This window comes from Delphinus delphis, chromosome 10, assembly GCF_949987515.2.
Source record: "Delphinus delphis chromosome 10, mDelDel1.2, whole genome shotgun sequence".
Taxonomy (NCBI): domain Eukaryota; kingdom Metazoa; phylum Chordata; class Mammalia; order Artiodactyla; family Delphinidae; genus Delphinus; species Delphinus delphis.
In genome coordinates this window covers 1,565,542-1,573,059 of record NC_082692.2, presented here as the reverse complement: position 1 = coordinate 1,573,059, position 7,518 = coordinate 1,565,542, and positions in this window count along the sequence as shown.

Below are 7,518 nucleotides of genomic sequence, written 5' to 3'. Positions count from 1 at the left end.
GGGTTCGAGCCCTGGTCCGGGAAGATCCCACATGCTGCGGAGCAACTAAGCCCGTGCGCCACAACTACTGAGCCCACATGCCACAACTACTGAGCCTGTGCTCCAGAGCTTGCGAGCCACAACTCCTGAAGCCCGGGCGCCTAGAGCCTGTGCTCTGCAACAAGAGAGGCCACCGCAATGAGAAGCCCTCACACTGCAACAAAGAGTAGCCCTCCACTTGCCGCAACTAGAGAAAGCCCGTGCACAGCAACAAAGACCCAACGCAGCCAAAAATAAAATTAATTAATTAATTTCAAAAGGTTTAATATCAACTTCTGCTTCAATTTGGGGAAATTTTTTCTACCAAAATTAAATAAACATATCTATTTGTATAATTACTTGGTATTGTTGATGTTGAAAAATTTAATGAAATTAGGATTTTTTTTTTACTTGAAGAGAAACATCATCATGATATTCCTCCCCTAATTCATCTCCTTCACATTCCATATTCATTGTTTCCTGAATCAAACACAATGTGTACATCATACATTAATCACACACCTGGGAGATTCAGCCACCACTTTTTTGACGTGTGTGTGTGTGTGTGTGTGTTAGAAGCTTATTTACTCCATCAGCCATGTCCTTATTGATTCCTTAACGCACTCAACCTTTCACCTCTGTAGACATACACATGTATTTTTGCCATGTGGACAAAATCTGGGCTTTATCTATTTGATTTGCTTGGGCTGAAGGTTCACTGGCCACAGGCTGGGTTCTGTTGCTCAGTCTTTCCACCAACTAAAGCTATTGGGAAAGCCATTCATACCGGCTCTGTGTTTGCAGAGGGGAACAAGATACTATAATTTGAGTTTAACAGAGCATGGCCAGAACGTATGCACATTACCCAGAGTGCAGGAAGGGCACTTGGCCAGGAGAAGCAGATGCATAGAGACAGGGGGTTCTTTCTACTTGCCTGGGCACTTGTCTGGGCCTCCCCTTCCTCCCTTTGGCCATAGCTAGCTCTTCCCTGGCGGACCCTGCCTGCCTTACTCCAGCACAACCAGTTAAGAAGCATGAAAGACAGCTTCAAGACGGCAGTGTAGGAAAATCCTGCACTCACCTCCTCGCCTGACACAACAAATCTACAACTACGTGCAAAATAATTTCCTTGGAAAGGAACCTGAAAACTAGATGAACTGAACCCATAACAAAGGTAGAGGACAGCGTGGGGATGGGCAGGAGAGGCAGAGAGAGGGTCTCACTAAGGAAAAACCCACACCCCACCCATGGCAATCCACAATTGGGAGGGATCACAAATGTACGAATTTTTTCCCTGAGGAGACAGGGATTTGAGCTTCACATCAGGCACCCCACCTCCCGGATCCTCCACATGAGAGACAAACCCCCAAACACCTGGCTTTGAAAACCAGCAGGAGGACGATCAGGCTGCAGGCAACAGAAAATCCACTCCTGAAGGGTCCACACGCAGACACACTCAACCTAAAAACCAGCACAAAACACCAGACTGAAAAGCACACAGACTGTAAGTGAAGGGGACCCACTTACTACTCTTGAAGCATCCGCCAGAGAGGTCGCAACCAGCTGGGATGCTCCCCAGGGACTGAGTCATGGCTGGATGCATCTCTGTGACCTCAGGCTGCCTTGCTAGCGCCCGCGCTGTGAGCGCCATTTTGCAATCCTCCCTCTGATCTGCCAGCTCCTGTGGGTGTGCCCCACTGAGAGCCCCGCCCACTCCTGCACCTCAGCCTCACGGCCAGCTAAGCACCAACCCCACTCCACCCCCAGGGTGTACAGTGGTTGAGGGCAGTCTTCACAGCCATCAAAGAAATAGCCCCACCAACTAGTGCCCTGCAGGAGCAGCTGTGGTCCTGCCCCAACAGGAAAGAACGTGCAGCCCAGGTAGGGGACGCCTTCACAAAAACGTGGAGGTTAAACAACATGCTCTTGAACAACCCACGGGTCATCACAGGAGAAATCATAAATACCTAGAGACAAATAGAAACAGAAATACAACATACCAAAATCTATGGGAGGCAGCAAAACTGGTTCTAAGAGGGAAGTTCATAGCATTACAGGCCTACCTCAAGAAACAAGAAAAATCCCAAATAATCTAATTTATACCTAAAGGAATTACAAACAAAGAAAGAATGAATACTAAAATTAGTAGAAGGAAGGAAATAATAAAGATCAGAGAAGAAATAAATGAAATAGAAACTAAAACAACAACAGAAAAATCAAAAAAATAACAGCTGTTCTTTGACTATATAAACAAAATAGACAAACCCTTAGCTAGAGTAAGAAAAAGAAAGGACTCAAATAACTTCAGAAATGAATGAGAAGTTTCAACTGATACCACAGGAATATAAAGGATCGTAAAAGACTACTTTGAACAATTATACACTAACAAATTAGACAACGTAGAAGAAATGGATAAATTCCTAGAAATATACAATGTTCCGAGACTGAATTATAAAGAAATAGAAAATCTAAATAAACAAATAACTAGGAAGGAGATTGAATCAGTAATCTCAAACATCTCCCAACAAACTAAATCCCAGGATAAGACGGCTTCACGTGTGAATACTACCAAACATTTAAAGAAAGGTTAACACTCATGCTTCTCAAACTCTTCAAAAAACTGAAGAGGACAAAAGTCTTCCAAACACATTTTATGAGGCCAGCATCACACTGATACCAAAACTAGACAAGGATGCCACAAAAAAAAGAAAATTAAGGCCAATATCCTTGATGAACATAGATGCCAAATTCTTCAACAAAATATTAGCAAATTGGGACTTCCCTCGTGGTTCGGTGGCTAAGACTTTGTGCTCCCAATGCAGGGGGCCTGGGTTCGATTCCTGGATGGGGAACTAGATCCCACATGCATGCCGCAACTAAGAAGCCCACACGCCGCAATGAAAAAAGATCCTGCACGCCACAACTAACCTGGCGCAACCAAAATAAATAAATAAATATTTTTAAAAAATAGCAAACTAATGCAACAATACATGCAAAAATACATTGAAAGAATCATATACCACAATCAGGACTTCCCTGGCGGCACAACAGTTAAGAATCCATCTGCCAATGCAGGGGACACAGGTTCTATACCTGGTCCGGGAAGATCCCACATGCCACGGAACAACTAAGCCCGTGCGCCACAACTACTGAGTCTGCACTTTAGAGCCCACAAGCCACAACTACTGAGCCTTCGCACCACAACTACTGAAGCCCGTGTGCCCTAGAGCCCATGCTCCGCAACAAGAGAAGCCACCGCAATGAGAAGCCCGCACACCGCAATGAAGAGCAGCCTAGCCCCCACTCACTACAACTAGAGAAAGCCTGCAGGCAGCAATGAAGACCCAACTCAGCCAAAAAAATAAATAAAAGTTTTAAAAAAATAAATAAATTTATTTAAAAAAAGAAAAAGAAACATATACCACAATCAAGTGATATTTATTCCAGAGATGCAAGGGTGGTTCAAACCCTGCAAATCAATCAGTGTGATACATCACATTAACAAAATGAAGGCTAAAAATCACATGATCATCTCAATAGATACAGAAAAGCATCTGACAAAATTCAACATCCATTTATGACCAAAAGAAACGAAAACAACCAAGTGTGCATGAAAGGCACGTGCCTCAACATAATAAAGGCCACATATGACCAGCCCAGAGCTAATGTCACTCTCAGTTGAAAAACTAAAAGCTTTTCCTCTAAGATCAGGAACAAGACAAAGATGAACACTCTTACTACTTTTATTCAACACAGTATTGGAAGTCATAGCCGCAGCAATTAGGCAAGAAAAAGAAATAAAAGGCATTCAAATTGGAAAGGAAGAAGTAAAACTGTTACTATTTGCAGATGACATGATACTATATACAGCAAACCCTAAAGACTCCACCAAAAAACCATTAGAACTAATAAATGAATTCAGTAAAGTCACAAGGGATCTTCCCACTATAGTAGTCACCTCTCTACCTGATTTGCACATTGGATTTTAGTAAAGTGGCTAATTTTTGCATAAGTTAACCAATGAGTAACAATCATTCATCCTTCTTCCCTTTTTTTTAATGAGGTTGAGCAAGAAAAGACTGCAGAATAAACATTAAGTTGTAAACATTTAAATACAAATTTATTTTTCACATCAGCTCACCTAGGGGGAGAGGTGGGGAATAGACACCTCATTTCCTCCATGGACATACCTTCTCATAGCTCTAATGTACAAGCAAATTCACATCAATCCATTTGCCCCACAACTCATAAGAATTACGACTCAGTTGCCTGAAGCAGCTTACTGTTTGTTGCAGGGAGCTCTGTGGGACTTGTGATTGAGTCCCCGTGACACCTTCCTGCTTTGACTCCTAATTTCCATACCCAACACATGTCCTGGGGCAGAAAGTCAGATTGAGATGGAACATGATTACCTCAAATAAACCAGTCAAATTGATGTGAGTGCCATGATGCATGCCAACAAAGAGATTAAATGGTCTTGGACACCTTGTACCCATGAGGCTTCATTGAGGTACACATCATACATCAACAGACAGGATTTGGCACTGAAAAAATGTAGCAGGGAAAGCTGTAAGTCTCCTACACACACAAACTGTGCACACTGATTTTCCAATGCATCTTTCACTTACCCCAGGTTCTGTCCTGAGTGGTTCTCATTGTAAATAACTTTGTGACAGGTCACTTGTCAAATGAGCTCACCACCTGTCCTACCACAAAGTGTGGCTGGGGAAATAAAATTATGTATTTATATTTACCATTTCTTTTTAGTTATCATCAACACCATCAACTTATTATAACAGGTAATGATACTCTCAGCACTGATCATTTAAAGTGTTTTACATGAACCTTTGCATGTCTTGGTGATACCAACCGGTTTTAGGTGGACAAGGCTTTCTAGTTTTTGCTGGTTAGTTCACCTGTGATTACAAAATTCCACTAACATCTAGGAATGCCCTTATATATATATTTTTATAACTTTGCCCACTCTTCAGCACCTCCACACACCAATAACTTTATTAAGTTATATCTTCCCCAAATCTCTTAGCATATAGTAAATGTTCAATAGAGACTGCAAGAAGGAACGGGCAATCTTACATGAGTGTCTCGTGTGCCTACTGCTGTGAAGGAAAATATTTAAGGAACCAGATGCCTCAAAGATGTTAAGAACCCCTAGAATTACCTGCACTTAAAAAAGAAAGGTGCCTCATGAGGGCATTGTTTAAAGCCCTCAGGGACAACTCCAGTACAGGGTCGACAAGACCAGCTCTGGAAACAGTGGGTCTCAGGTCAGGTTTGGGAAACGTGTGATGCTGGCCTCCTCTGAGCAACAGTTCCCGCTCTGAGAAGTCCCACAGAAGGAGCCCTGCTCAACAGCCCTTAAACCTTCCCTTTTCCCCCTTCCTTCCTCCCCCCTCCTTTTTCCTTCCTTCTTTCCTTCCCTCCCTCCCACTCCCTTCTTTCCTCACTTTCTTTCTGTTTTCGGGGCCCCTCACAAGACTAGCCAAGCGCACTCTTTATAGAAGGATTCTAGTCTCCCAGGATGACTTGTGCACAAAGAACAGAGCCTCCATCGTGTGGACGAAGACCTCGACTCTCTCAGAAAGATTCTCCTCCGTGAAACAGGAGAGTACTTACCCCCCAGGGGGACGAGGAGTCACCGAGTTAGTACATGTGTGACGCTTAGAGCAGCAGTACACACCGTCAATACTGCACAAATGGGAGCTATTGTTCTTATATTATTATTATTAATTGCTGAGGTTAATCGTCGAGCTAGGCCTGAGTGAACCTTCTTTGAAGTGTTAACTGGGGTATACGTTCAGAACACCCTTCTTGGTGGCAAACATTTCTGAATCAACAAATGAACTGGCTGCTCCAGGACTTGCTATTTTTAACATTTTTTAAATGACCTCGCTTACTGTTCCATGGTGGGTAGGCAGCTGTTTGCAATTACAGCCGTATATGTGGTCCACAGGTAAGCCAGGGCTGGGGAATCTGGCCTTTTGTAAAATGTTTTCAAGTAACTTGCTGCCACATTGCACTTGGCAGCCAGATCACAGCCAGTGGAAATGTGCTAAAAGAGATGGGCAGAGCGAGGCTCCCTAAAAACAGAAAAGTGACTCATGCTCATAAACTGTCGTTGCCATGGCAACTGTTCAAACACACTGCCCAGTCTGGGCCTGGCGGCGGGCGGGCACCTCAATGAACTGTTCACTGGCCTGTTGTTGACAGTGTCTGTTTCTCACTTGGGCTTCTTCGGTCCTTACTGGTGTGGCCAGGAGAGAAGTCGCTGCTGAAAAGAAAGGCCTCCTCAGCCGGGTGGGGAGAAGAATCCCCTTCCCGGATGGCTGCAAACCCTGAAACATGTGTGTCCAACTGCACCCCAGCCACCATCAATGAGAGTGTGTCTGGACTAGGGTGGGGGAGTGGGCCAGTGCCTCGTTTTAAAATCATGAGATACTGAAACCAAGCAAATAGTTAAACAAAAGATTTCTGGCAAACATGCCCTCTTTTCATCACTGTGAAAGCATCATTTCATCAAGCTTGAGAACGTAGAAAAGGCAGTTTGGGAAACTCTTTATTAGCAAAGAGCCTTCGCTCATTAGATCCGCGTCCATTCAGGCTGCCCCGTTCCTGGCTGTGTCTCTCTGGATGGGCCTGATTTCCCCATCCAGCTGGGGGTGTGCTCACACAAGCGAGTGCGCATGTAGGCGGTACATGTGTGCACACATGTGTAGAGGATGTGTGTGGCGTGTGTTGGGTTGTGGGTGTGACCATGTATGTGCACGTGTGTGGTGTGTGTGTGTGTCTAACAAGGGACAGATGCTCCTGGCACAAGCAGGAAGGATTCCTACTCCAAACAAAAGCCAGTAACTCGGCTTTACGCCTCCCCCGCGGTCACGGCCAGGGCCGAGCTTCGCACTCACTACACAGTCGGGGGGAGATGACCACACCAGGCGCGCACTCGGGAGAGGGAGAAAGTGCACAGAGCGGCTCAAAGCCGCCACCTGGTCCCGTGCATTTCCCTGCATTTCCCTGCATTTCCCTGCATTTCCCCTGCATTTCCCTGCATTCCCCTGCATTCCCCTGCATTTCCCTAAGCTGGCTCTGTCAGTGACTGCCAAATATTTAACTAGGACATCAGTTGCTATTACTTCTCTCTAATTTGCCCATGTTTACTGCCCTGGAACAGAAGGGGAAGCAGTGGGGAAGAAAGGAGGGTAGGGAGGGAAGGAGAGAAGATGGAAAGGGGAAAAGAGAAGTGCTTTAGACACAAGCCCAGGAGAGGGCCAAGGAGGGGGACCCACGCCAGCCACCCTGGCCCTCGGGGCAACAGCCTGTCTGTGTCTGGGGACAGGGGAGTTCACGGCTCCACGCTGCCATTGCCCTCACCCGAGCGTTCTCGCCTGGGCTGTGCCAGTCGGCCTGGGTGTGCAGGTTCAAAGCTGGCTTTGTGCGTCCATTCCCTTGGGAAATGTATTGACTCTTCCCCCAATGCACACT